This window comes from Sinohyriopsis cumingii, chromosome 18, assembly GCF_028554795.1.
Source record: "Sinohyriopsis cumingii isolate HCF-2022 chromosome 18, ASM2855479v2, whole genome shotgun sequence".
Lineage (NCBI taxonomy): Eukaryota > Metazoa > Mollusca > Bivalvia > Unionida > Unionidae > Sinohyriopsis > Sinohyriopsis cumingii.
The window spans coordinates 1,745,799-1,769,328 of record NC_142978.1 but is presented as its reverse complement, the minus strand read 5'-3'; the positions used below and the strand labels follow the sequence as shown (position 1 = coordinate 1,769,328).

Below are 23,530 nucleotides of genomic sequence, written 5' to 3'. Positions count from 1 at the left end.
AGATGGGATCACATCAGAGAGACTGTATACAGCACAGCCACACGGATCTTTGGTGAGAAGCAATCAAAGAACAATGACCGGTTTGAGGCTAAGTCTGCCACACTCATGCCAGCCATTGAAGAGCGTCGCAGTGTTCACCTGTAATACAAGCGAGCCCCCTGCCAGAAGACACTACAGGCATACAGGTCTACCAGAAGCAAAGTGCAGAGATTAGCACGGCAGTGTGCCAGTGAATACTGGCTTCAGCTCTGTCAGAGTATCCAGTCAGCAGCATATATTGGAAACATCAGAGGCATGTACGATGGCATAAAGAAAGCAATGGATCCCACGAAGAAACTGACAGCACCATTGAAGTCTACCATCCACAACAAGGGCAAGCAGATGGAACGTTGGGTGGAATACTACTCCGAACTGTGCTCCAAAGATAACCACGTGACCAATGATGTCCTCAACGCCATTGAAAACCTCCCTCTCATGGCCGAACTGGACAAGAAACCTAATGTAGACGAACTAAAGAAGACCTTAGAGAAACTGTCCCTAGGTAAAGCCCCAGGGAAGGATGGCATCACAGCAGAACTCATCAAGTGCGGACGTAGCGTGCTGCTCACACACCTGCACGACCTCCTCTGCCAGTGCTGGGACGAGGATGCATTGCCTCAGGACATGAGAGATGCTAACATCATAACCCTGTACAAGAATAAGGGCGACAGAAGCGACTGAAACAACTACAGGGGCATATCACTTCTCAGCATCGTGGGTAAAGTTTTCGCACGCGTCATCCTGAACAGACTGCAGACGCTTGCTGACAGAGTTTACGTAGAGTCGCAGTGCGGGTTCTGCGCAGAGAGGTCCACAATCGACATGATCTTCTCTGTCAGGTAACTGCAGAAAAAATGTAAAATACAACACATACCCCTCTTCCTGGCCTTTATAGACCTCACCAAGGCATTCGATCTGGTCAGCAGAGACGGACTCTTCACAATCTCGGCGAAAATTGGTTGCCCTCCAAAGCTTCTAAGCATGATCCAGTCCTTCCACGATGACATGAATGGCACAGTGCAGTCGATGGCTCAACATCCGACCCCTTTGACATCCGCAGTGGAGTTAAACATGGCTGTGTCCTTGTCTCCACGCTCTTCGGCATCTTCTTCGCAGTCCTGCTCAAGCACGCCTTTGGGACGTCAACAGAAGGGATTTATCTGCACACACGATCAGACGGCAGACTGTTCAACCTGGCACGACTGAAGGCAAAGAACAAAGTGCGTGAAGTAACCATCAGGGACATGCTCTTCGCAGACGGCGCTGCTCTAGCGACCCACACAGAAGCTGAGATTCAGCGCCTGATGGCCCGCTTTGCTAAAGCATGCGATGAGTTTGGGTTAACCATAAGCCTAAAGAAAACAAACGTGATGGTTCAGGACGTGGACCCCCAAGCATCATCATCAACAACTACGAACTTGAGGTGGTGAGTCAGTTCATGTACCTCGGCTCTACCATCACCAACAACCTCTCGCTCGATGCTGAGCTCAACAAGCGGATCGGAAAGGCATCAATAACTATCCAGGTTGTCACAGAGAGTGTGGAACAATAGCATGCTGACAATGAACACTATGATCACATTGTACCGTGCATGCGTGCTAAGCACTCTCATGTACACCAGTGAAACCTGGACTCTGTACGCCTCAAAAGAGAAAAGACTGAGCGCCTTTCACATGTGATGCCTCCCACGTATACTCGTGATCATCTGGAGCGATCGAGTAACAAACAACAACGTGCATTCCCAGCATGATCACACTCCTCCGCCAATGCCGCATCAGATGGCTGGGCCATGTACGTCGGATGGATGACGGACGGATCCCCAAAGACATCCTTTATTGGGAAGTCGCCTCTGGCAAAAGGTCAATCGGACGGCCACATCTCCGCTTCAAGGATGTCTGTAAGCACGACATGAAAGCCCTTGGTATCGATGTCAACACCTGGGAAGAGCTCGCTCTAGACAGATGAAGCTGGCGACATTCTCTGATCACTGGTCTGAAAGCCGGAGAGGACAAGCAACGCTTGCTAGATGATGAAAGTCGATCGCAGAGGAAGAAGAAGCAGCTCCAACCAACACCAGACGCAACCTTCAAGTGCATAAAGTTCAGCAGTGTCTGCCACTTCCGCATTGGACTACTTAGCCACAGCAGACGCTGCACAACCACCAACCGGGACATCTTTCACGGGGCGTAGTTCCATAGTCTCTCGAGACTAACGGATGCCAACAACTGTGTAATGATGAATCTGCGCTGCTGTATTTAGTTTGTAATACGGCATACATTCAGCTACTTTGTTTCTCGTAGCGTATTTTGTTAATATAGTTAAGCATTAGGTAGAATAAAAAATGAGCATATAATAAAATGGTTACTGCATTTGTATGGAAAAATATGAATTCGTTTTGTCGGATGGATATACTGCACTCCTAAGGTCGTGCAGAACTTACATTCGAAAAACTCGTTCATACTTTCCGATATATATATATATATATATATATATATATATATATATATATATATATATATATATATATATATATATATATATATATATATATATATATATATATATTGAACTGACTTATACCCCCTCCCCCATTCCCAATATAAACAAGTTTTGGGGTCCAGTTGACTGGAACTATTTTATTAGGCTCTTAACGTGCACACGTATTCGCAGCAAAGGTAAAGCGTATGGATACCATCCAAGAATTGGATAGTAAATCGTTCGATAGTACTGACGCTAACTTAGACCAGGGTGCAGATTTGATCCGAATTAGCCTATACTTGTCCGACATGTTCCGATTCGGACGTAAAGTTATCAGGTTTTTGAAAGTAGCAATTGGTACTTTAATTTGATTGGGGCAAATGCACAGTTGGAATATTTGCAGAAAAAGTTTCCACAGTTCGAAGATACAGTTCCATTTTGTAAGTTACTTTTTCTTCTTCTTTTCTTTTTTTGTTTTAACGTTTATGTACGAGGCTACTGGAATAAAAGAACAGGGCTCAGGTAGTCGATTTTGTAGCCTCTCTCCCTCTCTCTCTGACAGAATTGTCACATAGTTCCATTAAGCTGGGGCTAAAATTATACTATATTTTTATTTTGATGTATGGATTATGTAGTTTAAAATAGTGAATTGTTATTTTATGCACATATTTTTTAAATTTTATTTATGTTTTGTTTAACGTTCCTTTTCGGCTTCATGTGTCTTAGTCTCTATTAGTCCTACATGTACGACGTATCACATTTGTTTTAGTGTTACGTCCCTGACACACAAAACATAAATATGAGCGTAGAGGACTTACATGTAGGACTAAGTCTCTATGGGCGGCCGTTTTTACATAATTAATTGAATTTTAACCTCATTATTTAGGGATGGCTAGAAGGTAATCAGGGAGCTCTAAATAATATCAATTATAGACCTCTCAAATTCAATTAGAGACCTCAATAATTATTGACGCCTTTAATTGAATTATAGACCTCTCTAACTTAATTTTGAGACATCTTCAAGTGAATAAGAGCACTCATTAAATCAGTTACAGAGCTATCTAATAGGATTATACACCTTTCTGATTTGGCATTGGTTCAACAAATCCATAAAAAAATTGTAGATTCTTTAAATGGATGTGAGACCTCACTAATTTGGTTATGGACCTTGCTTATTAATTTGAAGCTGTCTCTAAATGTGTTTCCAGGTCTCTAAACCTAACATTTAAAGAATGAAATAATAGCTTTTTTTGTTAATTTCTGCAGAGAGTGGACTGCATAGTAGTAGTCTGTGAAACTGAACCAAAGAAACACAAGAAACAAATCATGAGACCAAAATATATAGTTTGTATATAGATAAAGAATACAAGCTCAAAACAATTTAACGACTGACAAATATTTCTTTGAAAGTATGTATAATGTGGCTGTGAAGGGTTATTTAATATAGAGCACAAAGTAATGAATGGTTGATCTCGATTATCAAAGAATTATGTGCTGTTGTTGTCCTGATGTTGCATTTTTTTAGTAGAATGTATGGGAGTGAGAAATTAGTGTTAAACAAAATTGCAGAATTGAGACCATAACACGGCGCAATGTGCTGAAAATAAGCAGTCTCTCATTCTGTTACAGAATTATCTAATTCTATTATGGAAGAACTGTAATTCAATTATAGAGGGCTACAAATGAGACAAAATATTGAGGCCTCTGATTGAATTAAAGAGGTCTTTAATTGATAAATGGAGCTCTATAATTAAACTATTGAGATTGCTAATTGAGTTAGAGACCTCCCTAAATAGAAAGGTCTGTATTGAATTGTATATATATAAAAACTGCTGCCCATAAGACTCAACTAAAGCTTGAAGGTTTTTAATAATTAAAACTGTATGGGTCATTCTGTGATTCTATACTAAAGATATTTATGTTGACTGTCAACATTAATAACATTGTGTTGTAGTCTTATGGTGGGGTCCTACTGAAAACTACTAAGCCTGAAAAAGCCATATGTATTCTTGCCCAATTTTACTAGTTTGCAAATGATATTCCAATCCTTCCTGTGTACAGGTTGGCTTGTATTGGTTTTCCTTCCTGAGAGTGGCCATGTGGTATTATAGAGGGTCCTCATGTCATTTATTTTTTCAGCTTTTCTTTCTTCATGTTTGCCTTGATTCCCTCATTTTGTGCCTGTATTCCTACTTAAGACCCTGTTTCTTTGCTCTGGTTTTTGTCTGTACAAGTCTCAGTTTGATTTCTTATATGTATTCAGTCTTCATTTGATCATATCTCCAGCTAGCCAGCGCTTGAGCTTCTGTCTTAAGAATTCCAGCATCTCTGCACAGGTTGAACAAAATTTGCCTCTAACTGCTTCCCGCTTCTTTTCTATGGAGCCATCATCAAGGTCAGCAAGAGCCTGTAATCAGTTGGAGAGGGAAATGGCAAACCTATGTTGTTTCTTAATAGTCATGAGCCTGGAGATTTTCAGTGTTTCTGCAGTCTTATCTTATTTATTTATGTGTAATGTTGTGGATCCTATGATTGGGAGAAACTGTCCCACCAATCGTAAGTCTGCTCATTCCACAGAAGTCTGTGAAGAGCTTTCCATTGTCATTTCACCTTTCTTGGGCCCTTTTTATCCATGACAAGTTTTTTCCAACTGATGTTGTCCCTGCCCTTGTTTGCATTCATGCCGCCCATCACAACATGTGACATCCCTCTTTGCAGTTGCTTAAAATCCTCCCTGACATTCTGCAGGGTTCATTGGAGCATAGCACTGCACAATGATTATCTTTTAGAATTTTGTCTAGAGCTGTCAAAATCTTCTTGCTGACTGGTTCCCACTTCATCAGGATTCTTTTGGTTTCTTGCTCACACACCAGTCCCACTCTATTCCTGTGGTTGTCATCCTCATCAGGCAGTCTTGAGTAGAGGATGGCTGGCCTGATGCTACTGTGGTTTGGCCTGCTGTTGTCCATTGAACCTTACTCGGTCCTAGGATCTCCTGTATCTGTCCATCACTTGGCCAACTTGTGCTGTTTTTCCTGTATCATACAGTGTTCTCTCATTCCTGTGAAAGTCTTGGTGGAGAGAAGATTTGTCGGGTTTGGTTATTCTGCTTCATACTTTGCCACCTGGGGCATTTCCATTGATTCAGTGAATTTTCTGATCAGTTGGTTTCTCTTGCATGACTTATTTATGTGGCTGGTTTCATATCACCCCCACCCCTGCTTCCTTTCCACCTGGGATTTGAACGGCAACAGCTAAATTCAGACTAGTTACTGCAGATGTAAACTTGTATACAACACACCTAAAGTCTGCATTATTTCTATATTTAATTCTTGAAATTCATTTTAAACTGAGAATATTTACCATAAATAACCTCTGACCTTTGGAATTTGTCAGTATATACAAGGCAACATTATTTGTAATTACTGATGAAGTGTCAGTTCATTGATCACAAAATACCTACATTCCCAAACTTGTGTGACAGGATCTCTTTATTTATTAACCACAAATACAAAAATACATGTTGTGTAACTGCATAGGGTACCATATGTTTCCTGATTTATACCCTTCCCATTTTTAAGAACCGAACATTTATAAGATGCAGTGTAAAACATGTGTGTTTCAATACCCGTATGTATCAGAACCATGATTACAACAAAATGCTCCAGCAGTCTTCAGTTGATCAATGTTATCTATCTATCTATCTATCTATATATATATATATATATATATATATATATATATATATACACACAATGAAGTATTAGACATGACAAATTAGCTGGGTGGCAAGTTCAAAGATTTACTTCAACCAGATGCTGAGTGGGAAAATATGTTGATATGACCATTTAAGTCTGCTACTTACAGTGACTGAATTCAGTGGTAGAAAGACACTCTGGATGTACATGGGGTCAAACTGGTCATCATAAGAGTACAACAAAAGAACAACATTAGCTTTCATTATTGTGTTCTAATAAATGCTCCCCCTTTGGAAAATGTACTGTTTTGAGGGTGTTAATTAGGGAATATGCATTAATTGTCCTTGCTAACAAGTGATTAGCAAACAACAAGTTTCCAGTCTATTATAAATTAGACAGAGGTTCTTTTGATTGCTAGACATCCAAATATTGGCTGCTATGTTAACTGTAATTTTCATGTCATATGAAGTAATAAGGAATTCTGGAGCTACAATAGCTCACTGGTTAGTGACAGACTTGCAGATAAAAGGGTGTACGTTCAAACCTTCCATTAGATTTGACCAGGCTGACCATTGGGGCTGCGTCTGTGGGCAGATTATTTGACTCCTGTTGCCTTGGCATTAAATAACCTTGTTGTAATGCTTTACTATTAAACCAAATCTGACAGTGTTGGGACTGAGCGTTTCATACCTGTATACATGTATGGAGGAAAGCAGGAAATTAATTAAAAAATTGAAAAATTAAATATATGAGAACCTATGTTTTACTGAAAAATTAGTTGAGGAAATTGTGAAGCTTTCCTCAGTAAGAAGCAGTTATTTTCAGGAGTAATGATTGTCAAAAGCATCATTTTATTTTCATCCTTGGTGACAATTGAATGTTGCGAAAAATTCATTGTTGACAACAGAGCAATGAGAACGATAAAGATAGATAATTAAACACCTCCTGTTGTGATAAAGAAAATTTGATGTGTGTACTGAAGATGAAGCCTGGATCTTAATGTGCATATCAATTTGGTTACATAATGTAATAACATCTATTGAAGGACACCTGCTTTGAGAACCCTTTGTTTGCATGAGGGTGGTCTCTCAAGACTGATTTGACCGTACCTATATAAGTGTAAAGAAGTAGAACATGCAATAAAATGTATTGTCTTGATGTCACAACCAGAGGTGAAAGTGACAGCTAGCAATGAGTATTGACCAATGTTCTATGGTTGTGTACATTCAGCATGTTAATAATGTTCAGTAATTGGAATTTGCGGTTTGTAGTGCAAAGTTGAATGACTCTGTTGATATGTTTATACTGTAATAAGTTAGGAAAGGGTTATCTGCCTTGGCCTTAAGGCTTAAGTGGTGTTTTGTGTGCCCAAATTAGAAATCTTAAAAGGTTTGATGGATAGCTCTGTTGGTATAATCTTTGAAAGATAGGCATGGTGACATTGCTTTTGAGCCAACAAAGAAATCCTGAACTCCTCATGTGTAGTCCATATTTCCCGATCTAGAGACAGAGGAAGGCTGATGATTATATTATACAATTCTGGGGCATTCATGATTATTCCGTTCCCTGTTTAATAGTTCTAAATCTAAATAAGTTGTGTCAGTATTGGAGAGAGAAGTCATTTTTTGTTTGTCACATATCTTCTGTTGAAGGAATTGAAATGTAGCTCTTTCTTTAAATTTTGTTTTGTCAGTTTTGTAGCAAATCTGTAATCCTTAAGGCTTATATTTTCCATCTTGTTTATCTCAAGTCACATATCTTGGTCACTTTGTGACATTTTGACATTCACATCACGTAGACAATATGGTAAAAGAGATTTGGTGATGTTACAAGGTGCACATTTCCAAATTACTAATTATGTTGATGTAATATAGGTAAAAATATATTTCTTTCTTTTTTTTGTTTGAAGAACCAATAGGTGAGAAAACAATAATGCATGAAGCCTATGTTGGGATGGATGCCAAGACAAGGCCAGTAAATAAAGATGTCTGGTTTTGGTTATATTGAAGAAGAAGAAATATTGATTCAGAAGGTAGGTGCTAGCTTCTGTAAAACCTGATAAAATTGTGGGAGTATTCTGGAAATTGTGGTCATCTCATCACTTTTGGTTCTACACTCCTTGGAAGCCTTTATTTAAATTTTATAGGCTAGATATGTGTAATGAGTTTTACGTAATTTTTTTCCTTCTGTCCCTTTTTTGGAGACATTTCTGGAAATATTGTAGAAAAAGGAGTAATTCAAGAATCAAGTTTGTCATTGCAACTCTTCCAACATTTGTTTAAATGATTTTATGGAAACTTTGTTGGTTGTTTTATTATGCAGTTACACAATAAGGTTTACTCTGTCCATTTTTGGACAGAATTAAAAGAAAGGGTATTTTGGAGAATTCATTTTGTCATTCCTTCTTTCATACTACTTATTTGAAGATTTTATTGAAAGTTTATTGGCTAGATTTGTGCTTAGATCGTAGACATTAATCCGTAATTTGAAATTTAGATTCAATTTTTGTTTGTTTGTGAAATCAAGGCCAGGCTCCACTTCATTACATTATTATCACACTGAGACTGAACTCAGATTTTGACTTTGGTGCTGCTGAAATTAAGAGATTTTCTTCAAATGGATTTCACAATAAAAAAATTAAACTAATATTGGAGATTCTTACTGAAGTATTTCATGTTAGTGTTCTAGTTTAAACATTTTCCCAGATGTTTTCAAAATAAAGTTGTCAATAAAGGAATTATTGAGATCAAGATATCACGATCATGCACGGTAAATTAGCAAGATTTATGGATACTGCTGCTCTCTCCTAAAGAAATTCAGTTTTGAAGCAGTGGTAGGCTGGGAAGATGGAGGATTATACACACCACTATTTGTATTATAAAAATGACACATAGTGATACCAGTGCGTTTTGTTGTGGTGTTACTGTAGAACACGTCTTGAAAGACAACCTCTTTTGTAAAAAAAAATAATGTTCTCTCGAGACAGGTTGTCTCCCATAGCAGTAGTCTATCAAGACAGATTTTCATGTACTTTATGCAGTCAGGTTTGCAAACTGTAAATGAACACATGACAGTGACGATCATGCTGTACTAATTAGGGCTGCCCAAGAAATGTTTTGAAATATCTTAATTGGAAGCTTTCCCTCGTTCATTTGAGATCAGAACCATAATTTTACTTTTTCTTAACAGGAGTCATTTTAATGGTACAAAAGCCTTACATTGTTCTAAGTGCATTAATAATAATAAGTTGGGACCAAATTTCTTGGGTGAAATGGCCTCTCTGCTGCCAGAATAGTGAGTAGTGGGTGTCAAAATTTAAAATAATCAATTGATCCTAATGTTTTTGCATATTTTCATGTTAGATTATTAAACTTATGATGAAATGTATAATCAAAAATATTAAACTGTCCTTATTTTGCTCCAACACGGTTGTTGCATAACATAAAATGCCAACCTTGAAAATATGTTGCAGTGTAAATTTGCCATCATCATCCAGATTAGATGATAAAATAAGTCCTTGTTTTAGTAACGGACCTGAATACCTCCATTAAATCATAATTTACTTCAGATTGGGCAACACAAATTCCTTTCACTTGTTTTTCAAGGATCATGTTTGAATTTTCAGCAGGAATTACATGTGCTGTGTGGTATTTATGATCACCAAAACTGGACACCAAACGTAACCTTTTCTCTTTCTGCCTTTTTCATTGAAGGGAAAATAGACCTTAAAGTTAATGTTTATTTTTTTATTATTATATATTCATTGTATTGGAAGAAAATAGTGTAATTTAAAATCAGCACAAAGTAAAGTGATTTGGGGTCTGTTTAGGTGAAATGATAAACTCTGAATGACTTTTTGCTGCATCACACCATATCATAAACTGCAACTTAAATATTCGGGTTCTCTAACATATGTGCATTGTTGAAAAGCTGAAAAGAGAGCACAAATCTCTCCATTTTCATAACAACAAATATAGATATATTCCTTTGTTAATTAGAATTTTTTTGGACAAGCTGTTTTGTTGATGGCAGTGGTGAATACACACTTTTGTTTGTAATTCTAATTGCATAAATTCCACACATTGTCTGAGATTCATCTTCCAAGGCATGCATGGTTCTTGTATGAAATGTTAAATTATTTTTTCATCTACTTTATTTCTAATAATTTATTTCTAACGAACATAATTATACTGTTTTGATATTCTTTTTCATGCTTTTTTAAAAATTATAAACAGAGTTTAGTTTTAAAAAGTGTTAAGTTTTCCAGTTTTTATTACGTGTCTGGTAAATATCCTGCATATATTGCTGTCCTTTAAAACAGTTTTAATTCAATGTGAAATAAACTCGTGATTTGTGATCATCGGGCATCATTTTTCCGAAACACCTGTAACAAACATACTGTAAATTACATTGTAGTATAAATTTATATTATGTTTGATGAATAAACAGATACATTCATTATAACAATGCTGTAGTTCTATACCAAGAACACAACAGCAACTTCTACTACCGCAGTGGCAGACACTTCTCCTAAACAAGATCAAATTTAATTTTGATAACTAATTCTGGTTTATAACATTTATTTTTTTCATCTGCTGTAAAGGGACATCTGCCTGTAAATTGTAACAAACACTATGGGTGATGAGATTTAAAGGGATATAAACCATTTTTGTTACAAGGTTTCCAAAATACTCATTTTGCTATGATAAAGTCTCCATTTTGGGAATGGAGGACCATGTCATTTTATTGCTGGAATCATCCCTGCATAGAAAGAGAATCCATAACCCAGTTTTGGTTGTTGTTTTTTTTGTCATCTTTGTAAATGGGATATATCACTCACTTTGGCCAGGAAAGCAACCAGTTTCCATTTGTACATGTTGATGTAATTACATTTATCAACCAATGCATGAAGCATAAATGTACTCATGAGATTTAAGGGGATATAAACCATTTTTGTTACAAGGTTCCCAAAATACTCATTTTGCAATGATAAAGTCTCCATTTTGGGAATGGAGGACCATGTCATTTTATTGTTGGAATCATCCCTGCATAGAAAGAGAATCCATAACCCAGTTTCGGTTGTTGTTTTTTTTTTGTCATCTTTGTAAATGGGATATTTCACTCACTTTGGCCAGGAAAGCAACCAGTTTCCATTTGTACATGTTGATGTAATTACATTTGTCAACCAGTGCATGAAGCATAAATGTACTTATGGGTTGTTACCATGTTTAATCTCATGCAATCTTCACAGAAGTGGAAATATTCTGCACCATATGCCATATGAAATTAGAAAAGCACTTGTCCATTTCTGTCAGATTTCAGGATAGCCCCAGGCAATGCATGTCCATCATTTTCATAACTGTTTACAGGAAAAATAACTTATGCATGTTTATGTTAACAATTGTGCCACATTTAGGGAAGGCATCCATACTTCTGGCAAATGTTCTACATTATTTTGACATGAAACACTGACTGTACTAAACACATTCTAAGTCTTTTCTTTGCTTGTGTGGAAAGGGACAAATAATGTTCTGATTGATGCCACACTGTGCATTATCTTGCACGTTAATTTTTTCTGGGTAGCAGATAAAAATAATTCAGATTTATAACATTTAATAAGTTTACATATATGCCACACATCATAAAGGTTAAGAGATTATCATTGCCCAGTTTGTTTTCATTTAAAGTTTCATATACTTCTTAAATGAAGTTGGCATGGAAAATTTAGGCATTGTTGTGTAACTGAACAGGACATATTTATTATAAATGGTCCAGGGAGTTCAATGTCATGGAGCTACAACATTCATCTTCTATTTGGAATAACCTGGTAGAAGACAGAATAATTTACCTTCAACAGAGATTTCCTTGTCTCAATGTTAGTCTCAATATTATAATAAATTATACCCTTCCTCTGAGATTTCCTCATTTTGCTGCTCATGCCCAAGATAGATTTTAATAACTCATATATATATCTATGGTGTCAGACATAAAGTATGTGTACTTTTACCTTATTATCCTAGTTTCATTGTTATCGTTAATGCTGTGACAATAAATCAAAATCGTCATAGATTTATGGGACAAGTCAAATGACCAGGGCATTGAACAGTTATGGTTTTCCGTAAATGAGTATAATGAATTATATTCTTTTAACTTATTAACCCCTGGAGGTTTTTGTTGTTTTCGTCTGAAATTAGAGTAGGAAACACATTTTGAAAGCTATTTCTGAATACATCCTAATACTTTGACTTCCAACAGATTTTCCATTAGCCTAATGCCTAGTTGTGTTAGAAACATCATTTTCCATTGGTTATTTTGCTCACACATGAGCAGAAGGGTAAAAGTTGGAGTTCTTTTTATTTTTTATCTATATTTTTTTTTGCTTAACGGACACATCATTTTCATATCGAGACCACTCTTTATTCCAAATGCCCACCTTATCTTACTTTTTGCAAAGGTTCACCTGTCTGTGTGCAGTTCAGTCTGGCCTGCCTTAGATCTGAGGCCAAAAAGTCTAAAATCCGGACACAAAATCGGATTCCGACCACGGGCGACTTTTGGATGAGAAAAAAAAACGGGTCCAAAAAATTAGGTTTGTTCCTCTGTATTTTGTAGTGCAACTAAAGCATCCAGATTATTTGGTATCACTGTAGAGCTACATCTGTCTACCTTTCTGTAATACCACCCACTTTAGTGTATCGTACATGACCTTGACGCTACAGAGCTCTGCAGTAGGCTACTACCTCTTGCCATGTAAACGTGGCGGCAGGGGTTAATGAGTTAACTGTTTGACAATTTGAAGCAAAATCTTCCAGCAAAAGTAAAATATGCGAATAATATCCGTCATAATACACAAAACATTTGCCAGTAAACAATTTTATTTTATGGTAAGTAAGAAACTGAAACATTCCAATACTGTATATACAAAAATGGCATTTTTCATGAAAAAATATAGAAAACATGACCAATCATTGAGCCTTAAATTTCAAACCATTCCCAGCACTAGCTGTAATAGACCTAGCAGAAAATTGGAAGCTCATTGCACTCTTGCATTTCCAGCAATCAGTGACATCTACATTTTACCTTATTCATATTCATTTTAGACTGAAGCAAACCTGGTTTCATCCCAATACATGTGTGCCTGTAGTTGTGTGGTATAATGCCCAGGTGTCAATCAAATTACAATGACCACCAAAGTCTTTGCTTCTGGCTGAAAAAAAACTGTTTTTCTCTCACCTATATTTAACGCCTGATATCAAGGGCAACCAGTATTAGATCAGTTGATAATTAGGAAATGTCCTGTGTTTTTCATATCTGCAAAAATAAATTGTGGTAGCTGATCAGTTCAGTAGATTGCTAACATTTGTTTTTTTTGTTAAAACACACTTTCATTAAAAATAAGATTTAATAAATAAAATTTAATAAATGCACAATGCCAATGATGTGTTCAAAGTGCCCTACCCCCCCCATTTAAAATGAATTATATCTATATATCTGACCTTGAGCATCCTTGCAAAAACTTTGTAAACTCATTTTATCCAAAATAGATAAGATCACCTCATTTGACAACTGCTTCTAGTAAAGTGATCATAATATATATTTTGTCATTAAAATGCAAACATTGACATTCAAATGTAATATCGCGTATTGAAGTTGATCCTCTGTATAATCAATTAAAAAGTCAAAAGCCACATTACTTTCATTAAATTGGTTCTTAAAGTAAATGAACACTTGTCAACAAATGCCTTTCAATAATTTTTTTGCACTGACTTGGTAGATTGAAATCAAAGTGTGATGTGCTCTAAGTAATTTGTTTGGGAAAGCACAAGGTTGTTTAAAACACTGTTAATTAATCATACCAGATTTGTTTGAAATGTTTTGATGGGCAACTAATTTGGTCACTTAGCCCAGTATGGAAACAGTGATAGAACTTGTGCACATGAGACAGTTATCAAAGACCACCCAATGTGAATGGATAAATGATAATAGGTTATAGCAATCAAAATGCCTGGAGGGAATGAATGACCTGACCAAGGTAGATAAAGTGATTAAACTAGACAACAAGTGACCAAACCGAGTATTCTTCTGTGATCATAATAGGACACCATCACTAGTCTGCTGCGTTGTAACTGCCAATGACAATAACAGTTTTTGCATGAAAATTGGTAAACATGAATATAAATGATTTCACAGGAGTTAATTTGTTTTGGCACCCAGAAAAAGAAACTTTCAATTGTATCATTAGTTTCATCAAGAAAATGTTAAGAACTTTTTTTGTTTTATGCTAAAAATAAAATTGAAAGGAATAAAAGGTGAATTATATTTCATTCACAACATTCATTGATTGTAAAAAGTGTATATTTGCTCTGCCCCCATTTTCAAGGACACCATTCTGCATCTATTCATTATGCACCTATAGGTCCACCTGGCTACTAACCAATGGGCAAACTTGATAAAATTATGTACCTTTTGAAAGAAAAATAGTGAGACAGGAACAAGACAAAGGATGAAGACAGTATGGAATAAATTTAGGTGATAGACTACCACACTATGCTTTAAAATTGAAGACTGGAGCCAAACACTATTGAGTCAAGTGCATCATGTTTTGTTAATTTGCTTGCTTGTGCTATTGTTTACACATTAGTTTGAAGTTATAGTTTTTACGCAGATGAAGGACAGGTAAATTTCTCCAGTGTGGCAATATAAATTTGTTGACCTGAGGTTTAAGTTTTTACCCTTCATTGGAATAGTTATTAGGGCCCTGCCCAGTTGATAAAGAGGTATAACGATGTGCATACACAGTGCATTTTTGTGGCCACAGTATTTATATTTCGATTGGGTTGGGTCCCATATGTGTATTCCAACGGAAGATCAAACCAACAGTGTACTAGTTCAGTCCCTATATTTATGGTACATAAATAAGGGGTACATAAAAACTAATGTTAACAAAAAGGGAACAGAAATCATATCCTTGTTTTCTCTTAGTTGATATGAACCACTCTGGTGGCATAACTGGTCAGAGTACCCACCTTGGATGCAGGAGGTCGCGGGTTCAAGTCTGGCAGAGTCAACCAAAGACTTATAAAAATGTTATTAGCAGATGCCTTGCTTGGCACTTAGCATTAAGAGGTTAGTGTTAGGACTGGTTGACCTGGTGTCCGGATAATGTAACTGGGTGGGACATGATGCTATCTGTGGCATGATGCCCAGTGCTAACCATCATTTTAAACTGCCACACTGTGGACATCATAGTGATATGACTGAAAAATTTGTATAAAAGCTGCGTTAAAAATCCAAATCACTCACTCCTAGTTTAAATGCTTTGTATAGTTGGCAGACATGAGGAATATCCTTTACTTGCATTAATTTTGTTAAAATAAATACAGTTCATATCTTTTTAAGACTAAAATATGCTACTTCCTACTCATTCACATATTTAGCATGCTAGCAACCAGCTGACATAAAAAGCAAATTATCTATGTACTGTTCAAGTACTCAGGTGTTTACTCAACCAATGCTCTTCCACAATTAGATGCCTTTCTACATGGGCAGGAAATGTTAAGCAGATCTTTTCACCCATTTTCAGGGCAGAAAATATGAGGCAAGACTAATTTTACTAAATGTTTGTACAGTACTTGCAGTAGAGCATGGTTCTGCTATAGTGTAAAGGCATATCCAGCCACAGGACACAATCCCTCTGTGTTTTTAATGACATTGGACATTTTGTTTCTTCTTCTTCAATGTAATTGAATATCTCTTTTGGCTGCATTTTGTATCAAAGGCCTGTTGATGTATTTCAGTATTTTGGACTGAAGCTGGTAAGTTTTCTTTTGCAGAGTTATCTACCATATATATTCACTTATATGTCCGTCAAACTGCAAACAACAATGATCCTGATCTGTTATGGTATAATGCTCCTGCAGATCAGGGTCTATTTTGTTTATTGTACTGATTACTACTAACAAACTGCACAGGCCCAGATCTGCTAGCACATTATGTGATGGCAGATATGGGTTTGCAGTTTACAGTTGGGATCATCTTATAAGCAAGTACATAAGTACTTTCAGATATTTTGTTGGCAAAGAATTTTATTGCAATTAATATGCAAATATTGACACAGTAAAGAACTAGTCTTATTGCAGATCAGGTGACTTGGGAATGTTTAAGGATGTAAATAATGTCTCCATTCATCGTTGTGAAGAACACCTTTATTTCTTCACATCATTTTGTATATACTGTCTATATTGTACATAACAGATAGAAGGCCTCAAGGTAGATTAGTTCTGTAACTAATTGAGTTCCTTCTCTAAATAAAGCCTTTATTATTATTATTATTATTATTATTATTATTATTATTAATAATTATTATTATTAACTCATTAAGGCCAGGGATTTTGGTCATTTTCGCCTGAAATGCGAGTAGGAAGCACATTTGCAGGTTACTTTTGAAGATATGCAGATATATCCCCTTCCAAGAGATTTTCATTTGCTGGATGCCTAGTTATGTTATAAACATTGTTTTTTATTGGCTGGATGCCTAGTTATGTTATTCACATTGTTTTTTATTGGATGTTTCTCTCACACAATATGTGCAGAAGGATAAAAGTTGTAGTTTCTAATTTAAAAAAATTGTGCTTATTGGGCCTTTCCTACTTTTTGGATAGATTCGCTTGTCTGTGTGGTGTTCATGCCAATCTGCCTTAGATCTCGGGACAAAAATTCCAAAATTGGGACACCTTACAAACATGAAATCTGCCTGAATGGATACACCCATATTAAGGACTCTAACTTTTAAAAGCCATTGATAAACCCATTTCTTACGTATGCAATACTCCCTTATTATAATGCTATCCACGGGAGTCATGTCATAATGAAAGTCCTTATAATCCATGACCCTTGGATTATGAGTCTGTTGCTCTACTGACTCATCCTGGATAAAACTAGCAACAGATGACAAAAGACAACATAGCAAAATGAACTTAGAGACTTTAATTTCATCTTGTTTTAGGCAGAATCAAGTACACAGTACTAATCATTATCAGTCTCAATAAGTGCTGGCATGAGATTTGGACTGACTGTCAGAAAAAATAGCATAGTATCAGGTGGCAGTCTGAAGTAGCACTGGCATGAAACTTGAAGTGACTGTCAGAAATAATAGTTTAGAGTGCACTTGCGTGATACTTGGAATGATTGTCAGAAATAATAGCACAGCATCAGGTGATGGCTGAGGCAGGTATGGCTCATCAGCAGATGAGCTAAGTCAAGGATGATTATCAGCAGTTATGTAGACTTTTTTGGGTGACTTAATGGGCTCTTTTTACGCATTTCTATTGTGTATATCTCATTGTTTTAGCTTGTTGAAGCAGGTTAAAAACTCTTGACAAAAGATTATAAGCTTTGTCCTGATCCATTTCATACCTGAGAAACTTATCTCACACTTTACCTGTGCTTGCAGACAAGACAAATATAATTTCTACCAGAACCAAAGTACAGCATAAACTTTCTTGTTTAGGTTCTTGCAAGGATTCGGATCTGTTGCTGATGGAATCCATTGCATCGGTGGAGAAAGACTTGCAAGTTCAGAGTTCATAGCAGATTTTGTCTCATTCACTGTTTGAGTAAATTATTTTCCACTAGTTCTCTTTTCCATTTAGGGGAGTAATAATAGTAAACTTATTGTACTGTTTCTTGAAATTTTTAAAGCTAAGGAACCTTTTTAGTTGCATCTGTTCTCAGTTCAAGATTGTGTGCCACACGTAGTATAGTAACTATCATTCGCTCAGTACTCTCCTCAGTTTTCTTGGCAACTCCTCCTTGTTATTCCAAGTATGACAACCACCCCAATAAAATAACATCTTCAATTTTATTCTTCGTTTCTGCAGTTGATAAATAAATAGTTTCAAGGTCAATTGACACTGTCAGTTGCTTAAAGACACCATCGGTATAGGCTGGCCATCGGCTGCAGTCTAAACCTTACCTGTACTCTTGCATTGTGACAGGTGTCATTCGAGCCATCAGCAACATATCAAAGAAATACAGTTTGTTGCTCAGTGACTGGTGTATCAGTAGAGGCAACAGCTGCATATCAAAGAAATACAGCCTGTTGCTCAGTGACTGGTGTATCAGTAGAGGCAACAGCAACATATCAAAGAAATACAGTTTGTTGCTCAGTGACTGGTGTATCAGTAGAGGCAACAGCTGCATATCAAAGAAATACAGTCTGTTGCTCAGTGACAGGTGTATCAGTAGAGGCAACAGCTGCATATCAAAGAAATACAGTCTGTTGCTCAGTGACAGGTGTATCAGTAGAGGTAACAGCTGCATATCAAAGAAATACAGTCTGTTACTCAGTGACTGGCGTATTAGAAGAGGCAACAGCTGCATATCAAAGAAATACAGTCTTGCTCTGTGACTGGTGTATCAGTAGAGGCAGAAGCTAGCATAGACAAAAATTTATAATTTTTTACATTTACTTTTACTTTATTATTTTCATTTAATGCAACGTATGATACAGTTTGCAACTGACTTAGTTTCTGTACATTGTACGTAAAACTTTTTTTTTTCTTGTAGATAACAAAGGTCTGAGAGCTTTGTAAAAGGCTACATGATATATTCTAAAGAACATTGTAGGCTGTATTGAAAAGGGCAGTCACTTGAGATTAAAATTTTTCATTCAGTTTAATATAATCTCTAAGAAATCTCTATTAAGCTGCTCCAGTGTATGGCTGGATGTATGTGCTAGCTTCATTTTTTCATGTACTTCATGCTTTTTTATGTGAGTGTAGACTGTCTTCATGATATGTACCATCCGAACTACATCCATTAAAGAGACCAGATGCTTTACTTGCATGATTCAGATATTCTTGACAGTAGCGTCAAAACTTGTCAGTGGCACATTTTCGTGGTCAACCCGTAGGTATTACTTTTTCTGTGAGTGATGGGTGAAACTCTCGCATCTTCTTCCTTTTCTCCATTGCTTTGGTTTTCGAAACAGCAGATTGTGTTGAAACTGACAAGCATTGATACCTATATTTGTTTCCATTCACTTTTCTTCACTCTAATGTCAACCGCTCCGGTGGCCTAGTGGTTAGAGCGTCTGACTTGGATGCAGGAGGTCGTGGGTTCGATCCCCAGCCGAGTCATAGCAGAGACTTACAAAAATGGTACTAACAGCTTCCTCGCTTGGTGCTCAGCATTACGAGGTTAGCATGTTAGGACTGGTCAGCCTGGTGTCAGGATAATGTGACTGGGTGGGACATCACGCTACATGTCTGCGACATAATGCTTCAGTGCTAGACATCACTAAAAACTGCCACACTGCAGACATCGTAGCGATATGACTGAAAAAATCCAAATCACACACACACACACATACAATATATATTTATGTAAGTGGAGTCCAACTGCCAACAGTATAGACCTTGATCTAACATTGCATACTTTGCCAGCAGATGAGGGTCATTGTTGTTTATTCTATTGATTACTCCTTACACAATACATGGATTCAGATCTGCCACTACTTTATGCAATGGCAGATCTGGGTCTGTGCAATTTGCAGTTGGATTCAACTTATAACTGAGTATATACAGTAGCTTGTATGTAAATATATTCTAATTTTATGTCATCTGTAAATTCTTTGATATGTATTTTGCCTGTATGACAACTTGGAACATCTCAATGTGACAGCAAAATCTAGCATTTATGTTCTTGTGCATAATATTAATGGAGACATCAGCATTCATTGTAGAGTGTGAAATCTTTAATCAGAAGCAAAGGCAAAACTTTTGAGTATAGATTCTTGCCATTTTTCTATGGTAAATACTTGACAGTAATTAAAAACCGAATTCAGTCATTGTTCCTATATAATTAATACCTTATCTTGCATAATTAAACTGAACAAAACCTCTTTTTTTTTACATATTCAATGCCTTAAGATAGGGATTTCAGTTGTTTGGGGTCAAAAACAGATAAAATGCTTAACAAGATGGCCACATGAGTAACAACAGTTCCTTGTGGAGAACTGGGCCACATTTGGTGCAGCCTTTGGGCCGTTTGTTGGACACACTTACCTCTTACTGTTACATGAAACAGATGTAAAATATTTTATGGGTATAAAATGCATGTAAACCTTGTATGAACATTTCTCTGATTTACATATGGTTTAAATGGCATGGCATAGAACAAGCTTGTGCATGACAAGAAATATTTTAAAATGGTGTTTGTGAAATTGTGATATTTGAACAGCATAAAATTACAGGCCTGAATTGACCAAAAACTGGCTGAATCATATCAGAATGGTTTTTTTGCTTGATAATTTGTGGATTCATTTTACAAGCGAATCCAATCTCAAGATTTTGCTAAGACAAGTGTGTCAGTTTTTATGGAATTGTGTTTATTAAGTATGTGATGCACATTGTCAGTTAAATATTCCAAGGCAATTTTTTTGGTGCTTTATTGGCACTTTTGAGGCATTATTGGCTATCATGCTGAGAAAACTGGAGCTAAGTGCCTTTCTCAAGAACACTTAAGGCATCTGATCTTAGCTTAACTTGGCAGGTGTTAAATCTATGAGTTAAACTACCAACTGAATTGGGGCCCCAAGTGGCTGAGTGGTTTAAAGCACTCACCATTATGGATCACTTTCATCTCACCTCTGTCTGCGTGGGTTTGAGTCTTGGGCTCGGCCATGTGGGTGTGTGAGAAAGCTTGCCAGTAGCTCCTTGAGGGTCAATGGTTCTTTCTGGGATTTTTCCAGGTTCTTCCTCCACCATTTATACTGGCCACCATGTATAGCCATCTTGCGCTGAAAAATGGCATTAAACTCTACAACAACTACAACTCAGTTAATGTGGCTTCCTCTCCAAGACAAATGGACCACACAATTTTCTGTTTTTACAGACTCAAAGAATATTCAACGTAAATTGCAGCATAAATCAGTTTTGAAAAAGCATATGAAACAAAGATTCTGCCAAAGACTTTGTCTTGTCTCATATTTTGTGTGCCTAAGCCTACTTGAGCTTAAATTAATGACTGACATTAGAATCAGGACTTTTTCTCAAATATTCATACATTTTAATGTATTGTAAGATTGTATTTCACCTGATCTAGTTTAGAAAAGAGAGTGTAACCAAAATTAGCAGTGCTGCAATGACTCTGGCAGAGGTTTAAGACATCCTTGACTTCAGTATTTTTCCTACTTTCTGAAGAAAAGATGGAAATGTAAAAAAGAACATAAAAGAAAATAACAAACTATGATATTTTTCATACCTGGAAATTTAACAAAATTGTCAAAATGAAGATAATGTTTACCTGAAGGCTTGATGTTTTCATAATTTTGACTTATTTGAATTATTAGGAAGAATGGGGTAGGTGCAAACCCCGCCTCTGCCTTCTGTAAGAAATCATGAGGTGGATAGTATAATCCCTGTTTTCTTGGAAGACTGCACATTATGTGATACAACATATTTGGTTGGTTGACTGAAATGTAATGAATTTGCTGCATCCCTATTACTTAATGTGTGTCTGAGTGTGATTTGGATTTTTAACATAGCTTTAACAATTTTTCAGTCATATCGCTACGATGTCTGCAGTGTGGCACTTTATAGTGATGTCTAGCACTGGGGGATCATGCCACAGACGTGTAACATGATGTCCCACCCAGTCACATTATCCTGACACCAGGCCAACCAGTCCTAACACTAACCTCTTAATGCTGAGTGTCAAGCGAGGCAGCTGTTAGTACCATTTTTATTAGTCTTTGGTATGACTTGGCTGGGGATCGAACCCACAACCTTTTGCATCCGAGGCGGACGCTCTAACCACTAGACCACTGGCACAGTCTATTACTTAATGCTGGTATCTCTTGAAGATCACCTTTATTTTGCTTGCTTCTCTCGGATTCAAAGATAGTATAGGCCCTCTTGGTGTTGTAAAGAGTGTTCTTTTGGGGTATTAAAATAAGGTAGGTTTGGCCTCCACCCCCACCCCCTCAATATGTGTTTCCTATAGCATTGGTTTTAAAATTAGGGTAGGTGGGTAGGTGTTTTTTTTTGTTTGTTTTAAACATATTTATTATAATAATTAGTGTATATAATGTCCTGAGCACTTCAAGTACTGGGATAAACCAGATCAATTAGTCAATTAGATTTTGAATTTTTTTGGTTGAATGATTTATTTATTTTTAACCCAGGAGTGGGTGGAAGTGCTAGGATCAACTATGAAAAAAACAGGGATTGTCAGTTGACTTAAACTTGTATCTTTTTTTAGGCCTTGCCAAATCTCAGGCATGGTTTCAATTTTGCTTCTATGAAATAAATAACTATTATTACTTAACAATTAGATTAAAGTTTGAATATGGGTCCCAGCAACCAGAACTTCTACTTGTATATGTATCAGGTCAAAAACACTTGCAGGTAAATACCAAATTGTAATAGATTCTAATGTTACCTTATAATTTATGTACAATAGAAACTAAGACTTGTTGTAAACTTACCTGTTTAAATTGCTGTATTGTCTGTAAATTGGTAAAGATTATATTCAATTTTCATTAAGATTTATGTGGTGTCATATTCCAGATGGTTATCTCTAGGTTTTGCCTTTTATGGCCACAGCAGTGTAATAGTCTTTTGTTCTGTTTTCACATGGTACAAGGGGTTTAGTTTGGACCAAGTATTTTTGAATTCCTTTCCCATAACTATTGTTATGAGTCTATGCTCTTAAAATAAGTAACAGAAAAGAGGGAAGACAGCAAGGTTTGTTAAATTTAAAAAATAATTTATTTCACTAGAATACAAAGTGAAAAATGAGAAAAAAGAACTTATGGTATTGCAGATTAAATCCAAAACTAATTAGAGAATTAAAGACAAATGACCTAGTAATAAAAAATCCTGAATAAAACTCAGTTCAGGGCCTAAAGAGATCCAAAACTGAAAGCGATGATGTGTCTGTTATGGCCTGCAAAGTACTGATGTGTCAGCAGTCTCTTTTGAATCACAGAAATATTATTCCAGGTTTGAATTCAGTATAAATTCCAGTGGATGTCTTTATCCAAGAATTTTATCAGAGCACTTTTGTATTTCCAGAAAAAATAATCACTTGAATTCAATAATTTGAAGAAATAAAATTCAGCCCAAACTGGTCATAGCATATTATACAACGTAAAAGTACTAGAGATTACAGCACGACTGGCAAAATTCTCACAGTCACAAGATAATATAGTTCTCTGCTTGACCTCAGGTCACAATTAGCATTTTCTAAAAACCACTACCTAATGGAAAATAACCTTCTAGAATGATCTAATGAGCCTTGTTTATTTACAA

General features: G+C 36.4%; 1 protein-coding gene across 3 annotated transcripts in view; it reads left to right on the top strand.

Moving 5' to 3' along the window:
- The first annotated feature begins 2,780 nt into the window (after positions 1-2,780).
- LOC149775957 (uncharacterized) overlaps positions 2,781-23,530 on the top strand; it is a 185,836-nt gene continuing 165,086 nt past the window's right edge. For 2 of the 3 annotated variants that reach the window (XM_089940789.1, XM_089940787.1), the window contains exons 1-2: positions 2,781-2,957; positions 8,125-8,247. The gene's annotated coding sequence lies outside the window, so the exon portion shown is untranslated. Of the gene's footprint in view, positions 2,958-8,124; positions 8,248-15,856; positions 16,031-23,530 lie in introns of those variants that run through there. The other variant, XM_089940793.1, reaches the window with a different exon arrangement.